This window comes from Cnephaeus nilssonii (assembly GCF_951640355.1).
Source record: "Cnephaeus nilssonii genome assembly, chromosome: Y".
In the NCBI taxonomy this organism is placed as follows: Eukaryota; Metazoa; Chordata; class Mammalia; order Chiroptera; family Vespertilionidae; genus Cnephaeus; species Cnephaeus nilssonii.
Window position 1 is genome coordinate 9,658,152 of NC_137096.1, and position 15,227 is coordinate 9,673,378.

The following is a 15,227-nucleotide window of genomic DNA, read 5'->3' on the forward strand; positions in this document are numbered from 1 at the left end:
TTGAATCCTGCTCTCTTTCATGGATATCACCTCATTTTACAAACACTTTTCTAATTTCTATCCTCACAGAGCGATGTGATTTTTACTTGTCTTAAGCATTTTGCATAAGTTACTGGTGTTTTTCATTCAGTTACTAGTGGTTTGTAACACTGTGTTATGGTGTGCTTCTGCTCTTTAGCACTGAAATACCCAAATTGTCAAACACTTTTGTATAGTCTTTCCTCATGTTCATAAGTGATTTCCACCTGTTTTCTGCTGATTTCAAAAGTGCTTTCAAAAGTGTGCTCTAACTTATGTATTGCTCTTCATCACATGTCTCCTAGTGCTCAAACACCGTTCTACACTCTTTCCTAAAATTCCGAAGTGATTTTTCACTTGTTTTCTATTTTGTCATTTACTGCTGCTTTTCAGTGAATTCTCATTGGTTTCTAATATTGTATTATGTTGTGCATATTGCTCTCTTTTATTGATTCAACCGCATAGTACAAACACCTTTCTAGACTCTTTCCTCACATTCCTAAGTGACTTTCACTTGTCTTCTCTCTATTTAGTGTTTGTCACTGATGATTTTCAGTGAATTCCTAGGGCTTCTAAGACTGTGCTCTAGTGCGGTTACAGCTTTCTTTATGTGATTTTCCCACATTGTACAAAAATCTTTCTTCAACATTCCTCACATTGAGAAATGCTTTACAATTCTTTTTCAAATATTTCCTACAGGTTACCTCAGCTTTTTGTAAATTCTCAGTGATTTCTTATATTGGGTATAGTGTGTTTTCTGCTGTTTATACGGGATTTTACCACACTGTATCAACTTCTTTCTTCCCTCTGTGCTCACATTGAGAAATCATTTACTCTTGTTTTCCAGCCCTTTTCTATAGTTACTGCTGCTTTTCAGTGAGTACCCAGAGGTTTCTAACACTGCTATATTCTGCTTCTTGCTCTCTTTCATGGATATCACCACATTGTACAAACACCTTTCTAGACACTTTCTTCATGTTCCAAAGTGATTTTCACTTCTCTTCTCTCTATTCGGTGTATGTCACTGCAGATTTTCAGTGAATTCCTAGGGCTTCTAACAATGGGCTCTATTGCGGTTACAGCTGTCTTTATGTGATTTTCCCGCATTGTACAGAAACTTACCTTCCCTCTTTCCTCACAGTGAGAAATGATGTATACTTGTTTTCCACTGATATTGTATCGTTTACTGCTGCGTTTCAGTGAATACAGAGTGGTTTCTAACACAGTTATAGTATGCTAACTGCTCTATTTCATTGTTGGAGACTGGGTGTAAGCTGACAGAGTCCTCGCACCCGAAGGGACCGACAAGAATGAGTCCCTTCCCACGCAGTGTCCCCTGATTTGTTTTGATCTAACTTGTTTTGATGGCACATTCCTATTGTCAGCCGATGAGTATAATAAGAGAGGCCTTTCATAGCTTATCAAAAGTCTGTAAATATTTACCAAGAACTTGGCCTCTTGCTTTACCTTACAGATTAAGAAGAACAGAGCGTACATTCCTCTTTGTTGACCTCCTATTCAGTATTTGTGTATAAAAGGCATTGTATAGTCAATAAAGCGAGCTGCAGTAGTTCGTCAGCTTGCTGAGGTGCAGTGGATCGATTACTACCTGCAGAGTCCTCCTGATCCAGCTGTCCTGTCTTTCTTTCTTTTCTCAATTCCCACCTCCCTACCTCAAACTGGTTCAACCTGTCAGGCTGGCCCTGTGAAATTGTCACCACAAAAAGGGACCTGAGGACTTGGGAAGCATGGTGAGGAACTCCTCAAGGTAAAGAGTGCACTCAATAAGAAGCGAGGAGAAATGTTTTGACAGTCGGGAGTAAAGCATGGGACAAGTAGAGTTTAGAGAAAATGCCTTTTATGGGAAAATGTTGAAGTCTATGTGATCACAAAATAATGTTGTTTCTTGTTCAAATTAGAATCTTAGTGTGTGTAAGGAATTTAAAATCTGTAATAAGTGGAACTCCACTGCTAAAACTGCCTCTAGTGAGGAGAGATTCAAAGGTGGCAGGAGAAGGCAGGGCTATCTGCTCTCCTGCAATAAGATTACTTGCAATGAGATTACTTAAGGTTACATTTAAAAATTATAAGAGAACTCCGAGGGAAATGCTAATCTTGGCCAAATTGGGTGTGAGTTATTACTTCAGAAAGCCAAAAAGAAAGAAAAAAAATTGAGATCTGTCTATCTTTTAAGCATGAAAAGAAATTTGGCCAGATCTCTTACTAACATTTCCCCTGAAGTAAGCAGGATGTGGGGGAAAGGAGAGACACGTGACAATCCAATATGGACACCCACTCTCCCAGTATACATATTTAAAGTTTCCTTTCTCGCCATGAAAAGTCTTAAAAATTTAGAAATGTGTCTGGAATTTCTGTATTAGTGGGGAGAGAACTTAGCTGTAAGACAGAATGCGCGCATAGTCTGATTTCAGACATTTAGATTGTCTTCAGCTGAAATCTCTCTGCAAAAGCTATAGAAAATTATAAACCCAGAACTGGTTCTCTTTCCTAAGAAAAATGGCAAAAATGTCTTCTTGAAAGAAATTCATGCTAATTCCAGCAGCAGGATTCGCATTTCCATAATAAAGAGTAGTTTTTAAGATACTAATAAACCTCAGTCAAAGTTAACTTTTAAAGCCTTCAAGAAAATAAGTAAATTTATCTGTCATAGAATTTATTCAAAGTGATGCTTTAAAATAATTATAATTGACTCTAGAATCTCAAAGAAATTGTTAAAATATAGATAAATAATGCATTAATTACAAAGATCTAACTAGCCCAGATAACTGGCTATGGCCTTTACTAATAGAGGAAGAAGGCCGCTTGCCTTTCCCCCAGCAGACAGGTCAGACTCCTGCCAGTAGCCATTTTAAGGGATGTGGTAGTTTACATTTAAATAAACCAAACCTGGTTTTCCAGAGCCACTGGCAAATAAAAAGTAAAGTTTAAATTTGCCTCATAAAAAACCTAGAGGACAGAATTAAGGCTATTGATTATGTCTCGCTTTTTTCTTAGAAATATAAAAGTGTTGTTAATGGAAGAATTACTAAATATTTAACTTACAAGCTTTGAAAGTTCAAAGTACAAATTATATTAGGAGAAATTATATAATTGTGGTAATTAAATATTTAAAGTATAAGAACTTATTTTTGAGAAAATAAAATGTATTTTCTCTAATAACAGTTTAAGATCTAATTGATATGTTAAGATAATTATAAAAGGTATTATAATCTTTAAATCATATATAGATATAGATAAATATATTTGATAGTTTTTTTTTTCCATGTTAAAATTTCAAGGTCTTAACAGAGATGATTCTTAGAAAGCTCCAAGGGCCTGGAGTTATACAGGAAATTTATTCTCTCTTCTTAAAGGAAATCTTTTAAAAACAGACCTAATATACTTGGGGTTACATAGAAAACCTTGTCAAATAGAAATTAATAAATATTTTGTAAATATTATAAAGCTTTTGACCTCTTAAGAAGGGCAAAGTGAAGTAACTAAATATTTCTAAATATTACTTCCAGTTTGAAATTGATTTGCCATGGCCTAGAGCAAAGAATATCCTTACATAACATTATTTTACAAAGTTATTATAATTTTTGATATTTTACAACAGCATATTGTACAATTATCCCAAACAAACTTACAAACTAATTCTTTGAATGTTTGGCAGCAATTTTAAGAAGGAGTTGAGGCCTCTTAGGAAGGCACTTGAGCATTCTATATTGGCCTCTTTTGCTCTTTTTGCCAAGAGGGACTCTCCCACAGCTGTTGCCAGAGCTTTCTGTTCATGCTGAGGTTGAAGTCTCATAGTGGATGGTACCATACTTCTGTCTCTTGCCCAATGGCATGAGCTGGGCCCTCCCTGGAGAAGAAACCTGGGTTCCCCAAGATATATGATCAGTGTCGGGGCCCCGCCAGCAGGCGAGGGGATCCCAAGGCAGGTGCTGGGCGTGGAGGCCACAGGGGCATCGGCTACCAAGGAGACAGAACTGAACCTCACATCACCCTGCTTGGCCCCGGAGGATGGCTGGTTAGCCAGAGATGGGTAAGATTCCTCAAGGAAGGAACAACCTAAGATAGGCACAGTAGCAGAGGGGCCATCAGGAGAGAACTTGGGGGTCAACAGAGGTGGGGCACAGAACCTCACCCCCCCAACGTTGCAGGGGCCTGAACACTCGCCCCTTCTGAGGGAGGTCTCCTGCCCCATGGCTGCTTCGCGCTTTCCATGCCCAGCTCAGATTGGGACCCAGACAGCAGGGACAGGATTGGCTGGCAAAAGCTGTCCTATATCTAAATCCAGCTTAACACCAGGAATGCTCAGGGCATTCTCAAGGATGCAAAATAGTTCTTTCGATTAATATTTACAGGGTAAACTAAGATTGTTATTAGAGTATCAAATTTAACAGTAAAATAGTAGTCAAGTTTTCAGATTAATTTAAATTGGCTAATTGAAATAAGTGAATAGTTCATCTCATAGTAATATTGCTTAACATGCAATGAACCTAAAGCAGTCATATTTTTGTGCAGAAAATTAAAATTTAAAGTTATCAAGACTACATTATACAAATTTTCCAAAAGCCTTCTAATAATTAAATCAAAAAAAGGGGAGATAGTGGAAAAATATTATGTAAGGAAAAATATCCTAAAAGTAAATTACATGTAGAAAAAAAAATTTACTTTGAAAATTAATTTTCATTTGTAATACTCACAGCAAGACACCCATAAAATCTTATGGTGTCATAATAAGCCAAAGGAAAATCATTTGGGCAAAAATAAAAAAGGATCCTAAGTCAAATTTATAGAAAAGATTTATTTATTAACCTTTGGTCTAAAATACGTTTGTATATTTCCACAAAAACCCATATAGATTCCTGCAACAACGAATCCCAGAGAGGACCTGATAGAACTGTTCCAGCCACAGAATAGGTAGTGGCCCATAAGAACAGAGGAAAAATAGTCCAGAAATAAAAATAGTAAAAATGCCTTACCTTGCTAGCAGTCAGTACCTATACATTGCTGCAGGTAGCCCAGGACCACAGGGCAAGGAAGGTCAGTGTGCGTACTTCCAGTTCATGTGTGCACACTCTTCTGCATAGAAATAAAAATATTTGATGTTTTGTGTTCTACCAGGACCCCTGACTTATGGGCTTGGCTTATTTCTAACATAGGGAATAGTATTAACTGCCACATTAAAAGAAATGTTATACCTCAGGCATTAACCATTTTTACAGATAGATCCAGTTCTAAAAAGGCTGGATCTACTACAGCAGGGGAGCAAAGGTCCTTCAAACCCCTTATATTTCAGTAGAAATACAAGTTCTCATTTATACCTTAACAGATTTTGCTACAGAGCCCATCAACCTATTGTAACAGTGCTTATGTGGTAAGTATAGCAAAAAATTATTGAAACAGCTACTATAGAGCACACTAATTCAGAGGAACTTTTCATTTAATTTTCAGTGTTTAAAATATTATTTGAGAACAACAATTTCCATATTTTATTAAAAGCATTGTCCTCAATATATTATCCACCTTCCTGTGCCAACTTTAGGGGTAAATCCCTGAGGACTTAAACATAATCAAATCTAGCAAAATAAATATCACTCAATTGTAGAAAGATCCAATCGTACTCTTGAAATAATTTACTAAAAGAAAAAGGGGGAGACAGTTGTTATGTGTCACCTCAAGGGAAGCTCAGTCATGCTTTTGATACTTTAAAAATATTTTGAATTGTGATGCAGAGGATCGTACAGCAGGTGAAAGGCATCAGGCCTCCTGTACAATAGCCTCCTCCGAGTCAGCTAGGTGGAAGGAAGCATAAACCAGAAAAGAGTTTTATCAGATTCAGTAATAATGTGGGGAAGATGTTGTATTTTATATCTTTCCAGAATGAGCAATACTGCCAATTCGGGTACCAGAGCGTTACGTGTGCCCAATGGACCCAGAGAAGCTCCTTTGTCCATTCCCTCAAAAGGACTAAGTACTGCCCTAATGACAGCAAAGTGGAGTAAGAAGAAAACTGACAGCTACACAAGGGACTGAGATACCAACATAGAGTCATCTGAAGAAGTTAACGACTAAAGTACAGCAGATTGTGGAAAAGCAAGAATTTGAAGCTACTTCTTCAACCATGTTCCTATACACCAGCAGAAAAGAGACTTACTTTCATTTAGTAGCTAAAAATGTTAACATGTCCATAGTTTTGATTTCTCTCTTATTGTTTTGTTATTATTTAATAGCCAGAGTTTTGCTCTTGACATTCAAGTTTTGAAATGATAACATGTATGTAGTTCAGTTTTGGATTAGCATTGTTTGCAATTATTTTAATATTAGAGCTTTATTATTAACTAGAGGCCCAGTGCAATTCGTGCACTGGGGAGGGTGTCCCTTAGCCCAGCTTGCACCCTCTCTAATATGGGACCCCTCGGGGGATGTCCAACTGCAGGTTTAGGCCCAATCCCTGTGGAACCGCTCACCTACCTGCCTGATTACCCCCTAACTGCTCCCTTGCTGGCCTGATTGCCCCCTAACTGCTCCTCTGCGGGCCTGATTGCCCCCAAATACCCTCCCCTGCTGGCCTGATCACCCCCAAGGCTTTTATTAGTATAGATATGACCCTGCAAAGAAAATTTTACTAACCCTGCTTTACAATAAGGGCTTGACAATTGAATCATTAGGACCAGACACCAAGATTTCCTTTCTTTGAATAGTGGAGGGAATACTTATCTTGTCTTTAAGTTGTTCGGAAATTAAAATGAGATAATGACCTAGAAAAGTATAAAAGCACCATATAAAGACAACTGTCTTTTTAATGAAGTGGTAAAATGAAAAACACTATTTTTATTCTCCCCTTCCTTCCTTTACAACTTTTATTTAAACTTTTAAATTTATAAAAATTTTACTCCAATTTTCATTTCTTTACATTCAACATTATTTTGTATTGGTTTCAGGTTTTATATTAGTTACAGAATAGTGGTTAGACAATCATATACTTTACAAAGTGTTCCCCGATATTTCTAGTACCCACCTGGCATCATACGATCATTACAACACTATTGACTATATTCCCTATTTAAGTGACAATGGGTTTACAGGTTCCTTTCAGTCTTTCTTTTGTGTTGCTCGTCCTTCCTTTTCTTTCTCACTTCTTCCCTCATTTTCTTTATATAGTATCTCAATTGGCCATCAAAGCTCAGTGAAGGCACTGGGACACGCTTCATCCACTTTACAGACCAGGAAACTGAGGCCAATTCCAGTTGGCTGTGGAACTTGACTCAGCACACAGGAAACCCTCAGAGCCATGCTCTTTGCGCTTCTTAAGAGGCAGCCGCCCGGCAAACAGAACAAACCTTCCAGTCAGGCTTCCGAGCCTATTTCTTGAGCACTTCTTCATTGCGGATGCTCCACATTCTTTCCTCTCCCCATCCCCTGCCCCACATTCTTTACTGCTCCAGCTTCTCTGGAGCAGGTGGAAGGCTTCACACTCATTGCCTAGGCATGCTCTGCCATGGGGCAGGGCACCCCGGGCTTGCTTTTGGGTCAAGGCGGGAGCAGGAATCACTGCCTGTGAAGTGTGAAGGCCGCCTGGGTGAGGCCAATTAGCACTGGGAGCTTTTCTGAAGCACATCAGTCAGGCCAGTACCCTGCAGTGCAGCACCCCTCCACTGAGGTGGCACCACCCCTCAACCCCCGTCTCAGGGGTGAGGGTCCTTGCCCCTCTACCAGGAGTCCTTCCATGCCCCTTGATCCCTGGCTGGGCCCACCCACGTCTTGGGGGCACTGCAGAACCTCTGTCTCTCTGCAGAGGAGGCAGATCCTTGCCCTAGGTCTCCGCAAAGCTATGAATCTGTGGCCAGAGGCCTGGTCTGGGTCTCAGCAACCCCATGCCTGCAATGTTCCTATGGACCCCTGGAGCGGCTGGGTGGGCCCGGCCTTGCCCCCCGGGTTGTGGATCTCCAAAGGGATCCCCAGAAGAGGCTGGGCAGGACCGGCCACGCCCGCCCTTTGCCAATCTCCCCAGGGACCCCTGGAAGCGGCTGGGCAGGCCCGCCCACACCCACCTGGGTTACCATCTCCCCAGGGACCCCCAGGAGAGGCTGGGCAGGACCAGCCATGCCCCCTGCCGCCAATCTCCCCAGGGACCCTGGGAGCAGCTGGGTGGGCCCGGCCACGCCCCCCCCCCCCCCGGTTGCCAAACTCCCCAGGGACCCCCGGAACTAAGGGGACTGGGCGCTGCCATCTAGATCTTCTCAATGGCCGGATAGGCCACCCCAAGTCCCGCCCCCCAGCCTCCCGCTGGCCCAATCGTGGGTGTAGCAGAGTGATGGTTATTTGCATATTACCATTTTATTAGGTAGAATGTTAAAATTTTACTTTTAATATTAGTAGCTTAAAATAAATAGAGAAGGGGGAACTGTTGGAGACAGGGTGTAAGCTGACAGAGTCCTTGCACCCGAAGGGACCAACAAGAATTAGTCCCTTCCCACGCAGTGTCCCTGACTTGTTTTGATCTAACTTGTTTTGATGGCACATTCCTATTGTCAGCAGATGAGTAGAATAAGAGAGGCCTTTCATAGCTGATCAAAAGTCTATAAATATTTACCAAGAACTTGGCCTCCTGCTTTATCTTACAGATTAAGAAGAACAGAGCGTACATTCCTCTTTGTTGACTTCCTATTCAGTATCCTCTCTAATAAAATGGTAATATGCAAATTAACCATCACTCCGCTACATAAGCCACGCCCACCAGCCAAGCCACACCCACCAGCCAATCAGGGTGAATATGCAAATTAACTCCAATCCAAGATGGCTACAGCCACAGAGAGCAAGCTTTCCCAGGTAACAGAGCAAGCCAAGCTTTCCATAGCCGTTGCAGGCCTAAGCCTCCACTCAAGCTACAAAGTTTCAATTATAGAAGGTAAACAAATTCAAACAAATGGCGGCAGAATGGAGCTTGAGAGAGCAGGCCAGGGTTGCTGGCGGCAACAGGGGAAGCAAAGCTTTCTGTACACCCTGGCCGGGCTCACCCGCTTAAGGCTACAAAGTTTCAATTGTAGAAGGTGAATTAACTGCCACAGAAATGGCTGCCACCCTGCCCCGGAGGGAGTAGCAGGCTTGGCTCCGCTCCAGGCTACAAAGTTTCAATTGTAGAAGGAAAATAAATCCCAGATACCATGGCCTCTGCTTGGGTTGCCAGGGGGGCTTGGCCGGCCTGCAAACCAACACAGGCCCCTTTCTCAGGCCGTCCCACACCCCAAGGGAACCCCCACCTGATCCGGGACACTCTTCAGGGCAAACCAGCTGGCCCCCACCCGTGCACCAGGCCTCTATCTTATCTAATAAAAGAGTACTATGCAGATTGACCATCACTGCAACACACCATATAGCTGCCCCCATGTGGTCAAAGATCCTGCCCCCATGTGGACACAAGATGGCCACCACAAGATGGCCAGCAGGGGAGGGCAGTTGGGAGGCACCTGGCCTGCAAGGGAGGGCAGTTGAGAGGGACCAGGATTGCAAGGGAGGGCAGTTGGAGGTGATCAACCCTGCAGGAGAGGGCAGTTAGGGGTGACCAGGCCAGCAGAGGAGGGCAGTTGGAGGTGATCAACCCTGCAGGAGAGGGCAGTTAGGGGTGACCAGGCTGGCAGAGGAGGGAAGTTGGGGGCAAACAGGCTGGCAGGGGAGCAGTTAAGCATCAACCAGGCTGGCAGCGGAGTGGTTAGGGGGTGATCAGGCTGGCAGGCAGAAGCAGTTAGGGGCAATCAGGAAGGCAGGCAGGTAAGCAGTTGGGAGCCAGCAGTCCTGGATTGTGAGAGGGATGTCTGACTGCCCGTTTAGGCCCAATCCTACCGGGATCGGGCGATCGGGCCTAAACGGGCAGTCGGACATCCCTCCAGGAGTCCCAGATTGGAGAGGGTACAGGCTGGGCAACCCCCCGCTGTGCACGAATTTCATGCACCGGGCTTCTAGTTTGTGTATAAAAGGCATTATATAGTCAATAAAGCGAGCTTCAGTAGCTCGTTGGCTTGCTGAGGTGCAATGGATCGATTACTACCTGCAGAGTCCTCCCGATCCTGCTGTCCTGTCTTTCTTTCTTTTCTCAATTCCCACCTCCCTACCTCAAACAGGTTCAACCTGTCAGGCTGGCCCTGACATTTCATGGATATCCCCACATTTTACAAACTTCTTTCTACATTCTTTTATCACAAAGAGGTGACTTTTACCTGTTTCCTAACCAGTTGTGATCAGTTACTGCTGCTTTCCAATGAATTACTCGTGGTTTTTAACACTGTTCTGTAGTGTTCTTCTTGCTCTATTTGAAGGGATGCTTACGCATTGTACAAACAACTTTCTTCAACATTGCCTCACATTGAGAAATGCTTTACACTTCTTTTCCATGAATTTCCTAAAGTTTACTGAAGTTTTTCGTGATTTCTCAGTGATTTCTTAGATTGTTTAGAGTGTGCTTTCTGCTCTTTACATGGGATTTTCTCACATTGTACCAACTTTCCTTCCCTCTGTGCTCACATTGAGAAATGATTTACTCTATTTTTTTTTCCATTTTTTTATTAAGGTATTATATGTGTACATATTTGACCATTGCCCCCGCAACCCACTCCCATACATGCCCTCACCCCCCCAGTGTTTTGTGTCCATTGCTAATGCTTATATTCATGCATACAAATCCTTTGGTTGATCTCTTATCTCCCCCACCTTTCCCTAACCTGCCCACTGTAATTTGACAGTCTATTTGATGCTTTTCTGCCTCTGTATCTATCTTTTTGTTCATCACTTTATAATGTTCTTTATTATTCACAAATGAGTGAGATCATCTGGTATTTTTCTTTCATTGACAGGCTTATTTCACTTAGCATAACATTCTCCAGTTTCCTCCAGGTTGCTGCAAATGGTAAGAATTCCTTCTTTTTTGTGGCCGCATAGTATTCCATTGTGTTGATGTACCATAGTTTTCTCATCCAGTCATCTGCTGATGAACACCTAGGCTGCTTCCAAATCTTATCTATTGTAAATTGTGCTGCTATGAACATAGGGTTGCATATATCCTTTCTGATTGGCGTTTCTATTTCCTTAGGTACATATCCCTAGGAGTGGGATTACTGGGTCATATGGGTGTTCCATTTTCAGTTTTTTGAGGAAACTTCATACTATTCTCCACAGCGTCTGCACCAGTCTGCATTCCCACCAGCAGTGCAAGAGGGTTCCTTTTTCTCCGCATCCTCGCCAAACTTGTCCTTTGTTGATTTGTTGATGATAGCCATTCTGACAGGTGTGAGATGGTACTGCATTGTCGTTTTGATTTGCATCTCTCAGATAATTAGTGACTTTGAGCATGTTTTCCTGTGTCTCGTGGCCTTCCTTCTGTCTTCTTTTGAAAAGATTCTATTTAGGTACTTTGCCCATTTTAATATTAAACAATTTATCTTCCTTTTACTAAGTTGTATAAGTTGTGTGTAAATGTTGGAGAATATAACTTTATCACTGATAACATTTGCAAATATGCTCTCCCATACAGGGGGCTTTCTTGTTCTTTTGTTGATGGTTTCTTTTGCTGTGCAAAAGATTTTATTTTGATGTAGTCCCATTTGTTAATTTTCTCTTTAGCTTCCATTGCCCTCGGAGCAGTATCAGTGAAGATGTTCTTTCAGCATATGTCTGAGATTTTGCTGCCTGTGGATTCCTCTAGTATTTTTATGGTTTCCTGTCTTATGTTCAAGTCCTATATCCATTTTGAGTTTATTTTTGTGTATGGTGTAAGTTGGTGGTCTAGTTTCATTTTTTTGCATGTATCTGTCCAATTTTCCCAATACCATTTATTGAAGAGACTGTCTTGAGTCTATTGTAGGTTCATGCCTCCTTTGTCAAACATTAATTGAGCATAGTGGTTTGGGTCAATATCTGGATTCTCTATTCTGTTCCATTGATCTATATGTCTGTTCTTGTGCCAGTACCAGGCTGTTTTGAGAACAGTGGCTTTGTAATACACCTTGAAATCTGGTATTGAGGTGCCTCCTACTTTATTACTCTTTCTCGGGATTGCTGTGGCTATTCGGGGTCTTTTTTATCACGGATGATTTTTTGCACAGTTCTTTCTAGGTCTGTGAAATATGCTGTTGGTATTTTAATGGGGAGTGCATTGAATCTATAGATAGCTTTGGGTAGTATGGGCAATTTAATGATGTTGATTCTACCAATCCATGAACATGGTATGTTCTCCCATCTTTTTACTTCTTCCTCTAACTCTTTTTTCAGTGTCCTGTAGTTTTCTGCTTATATTTCTTTTACCCCCTTAGTTAAGTTTATTCCTAGGTATCTTAATTTTTTTGGTACGATGGTAAATGGGATTGCTTTTTTAGTCTCTCTTTCTGTAAGTTCACTATTGGTGTATAGAAATGTAATAGATTACCTGGCATTAATTTTGTATCCTGCTACATTTCCCAATGCATTTATTAAGTCTGTTATTTTTTTGATGGAGTCTTTTGGGTTTTTTTATGTACAATATCATGTCATCTGCAAATAAGGACACCTTTACTTCTTCTTATCCAATTTGGATTCCTTTTATTTATTCTTCTTGTCTAAGTGCCGTGGCTAATACTTCCAGAACTATGTCAAACAGGAGTGGTGAGAGTGGGCATCACTGTCTTGTTCCTGTTCATAGGGGAAATGGTTTTAGATTTTGCCCATTGGGTATGATGTTAGCTGTGGGTTTATCATATATAGCTTTTATTATGTTGAGGTATGATCCTTCCATTCGCACCTTGTTGAGAGATTTTATCAAGAAAGGATGTTGAATTTTGTCAAATACATTTTCTGCATCAATTGATAAATCTATGTGATTTTTATCTCTCAATTTGTTTATGTGATATATCACGTTTACTGACTTGAGGATATTTTACCATCCATGCATTCTTGGGATAAATCCTACTTGGTCATGGTGTATGGTCTTTCTGATGACTACTGGATCAAATTTCCTAAAATTTTGTTGAGAATTATGGCATCTATGTTCATGAGGGATGTTGGCCTGTAATTCTCTTTTTGTTGTCTTTATCTGGTTTTGGTATTAGGGTGATGCTGGCCTCATCGAAGGAGATTGGAAGTGTTCCTTCACCTTGAATTTTTTTGAATAGTCTGAGGAGGATAGGTTTTAGTTCTTTTTTGAATGTTTGGTAAAACTCCCCTGTGAACCCGACTGGTCCCAGGGTTTGTTTGCCAGAAGCTTTTTGATGACTGCTTCAATTTTTTTCCATAGTTATTGGCCTACTGAGCTGTTTAGATTCTTTTTGACTGAGTTTTGGAAGGTTATATTTTTCTAGGAATATGTCTACTTCCTCCAGGTTGTCCAGTTTGTTGAAATGGAGTTGTTCATATTATTTTTTAACAATCCTTTTGTATTCCGGTGAGGTCTGTTGTTATTTCTCCTCTTTTATTTCTGATTTTATTTATTTGGATCCTCTCTCTTTGCTTCTTGGTGACCCTGCCTAGAGGTTCATCAATCTTGTTTATCCTTTCAAGAACCAGCTCTTGTTAGTTGATCTTTTGCATTTTGTTTTTGTCTCTCTGTCTTTTATCTTTGCTCTGATCTTTATTATTTCCTTCCTTCCACTTACACTGGGCTTTTCTTGTTGCTCTCTTTTTAATTCTTTGAGTTGTAGGGTTAGGTGATTTATTAACATTGTTCCTTGTTTTTTGCAGTAGGCTTTTAGAGCTATGAACTTCCCTTCAAGACTGCTTTAGCTGTGTCCCATAGATTTGGGATTGTTGTGTTTTCATTGTAATTTGTTGTCATGTTGTTTTTTTTTTTTATTTTTCCTTTGATTTCTCTGATAACCCAGTCATTGTTTAATTGCATGCTGTTTAGTCTCCATGTATTTGATTTTTTGGATTGTTTTTATTGTAGTTGATTTCCAGTTTTATGCCATTGTGATATGATTTATATCTTCTTGAATTTGAAGAGACTTTGCCTGTGACCCAATAGTTGGTCTATCTTTGAAAATGACTCATATGCAGTTGAGAAGAATGTATATTCTGTGGCTTTCGGGTGAAATCTTCTGAAGATGTCAATTAATTCTATCTGGTCTAGAGAGTCATTTAGGATTGATGTTTCTTTGCTGATTTTTTTTTTTTAGAGGATTTGCCCAATGGTGATAGTGAAGTATTAAAGTCTCCTACTATGATTGTATTGCTGTCAATCCCCCCCTTGATATCCTCCAGGAGTCTTTTTATGTATTTGCATGCTTCTGTATTGGGTGTGTATATGTTTACCAGCGTTATTTCTTCTTGTCTGATTACTCCCTTTAGTATTATGAAGTGGCCTTCCTTATCACTTTTTATGTCCTTCACTTTGAAATCTAATTTGTCAGATATAAGTATTGCAACCCCAGGTGTTTTTTTTGTTTGTTTGTTTTTTTCATTTCTATTCACCTGAAAAACCTTTTTCTATCCCTTTACCCTCAGTCTGTGTGCATCTTTTTTTCTGAGGTGGGTTTCTTGTAGACAGCAGATATATGAGTCATGTTTTCTTATCCAATCTGTTACCCTATGACTTTAGATTGCGGCATTTAATCCACTTACACTTAAAGTTATTATAGATAGGTTCTTGTTAGTCATCATTTTTATTATTAACCCCTGTGTTTCTTCTTCGGTTCCTATTCCTTTTTTGTTTTTCAGCAGACCCTTTAGCATTTCTTCCATTACTTGTTTGGTGGTAATAAACTCCCTTATTCGTTTTTTGTCTGTGAAGCTCCTGATTTCACCTTCAATTTTGATTGATAGCCTTGCTGGGTACAGTATTCTTGGATTCAGACCCTTACTTTGCATGACTTTGTATATTTTATTCCATTCCCTTCTGGCATGATGTGTTTTTGTTGAGAAATAAATTGCTTTTCTGATGGGGGATCCTTTGTAAGTAAATTTCTGTCTCTCTCTGGCTGCTTTTAAGAATCTTACTTTGTCATTGGTGTTTTCCAATTTAATTATAATGTGTCGTGGCGTCATTCTTTTGGGGTTCACTTTGCTTGGGACTTTGTAAGCTTCTTATATTTGTGTGGGTTTTTCTTCCCTATATCAGGGAAGTTTTCCATCATTATTTATTCAAACAGGTTTTCTATTCCTTGCTCAGTTTCCTCTTCTTCTGGAACCCCTATTATGTGGATGTTATTTTGTTTTGTGTTTTCCCAAAGTTCCCT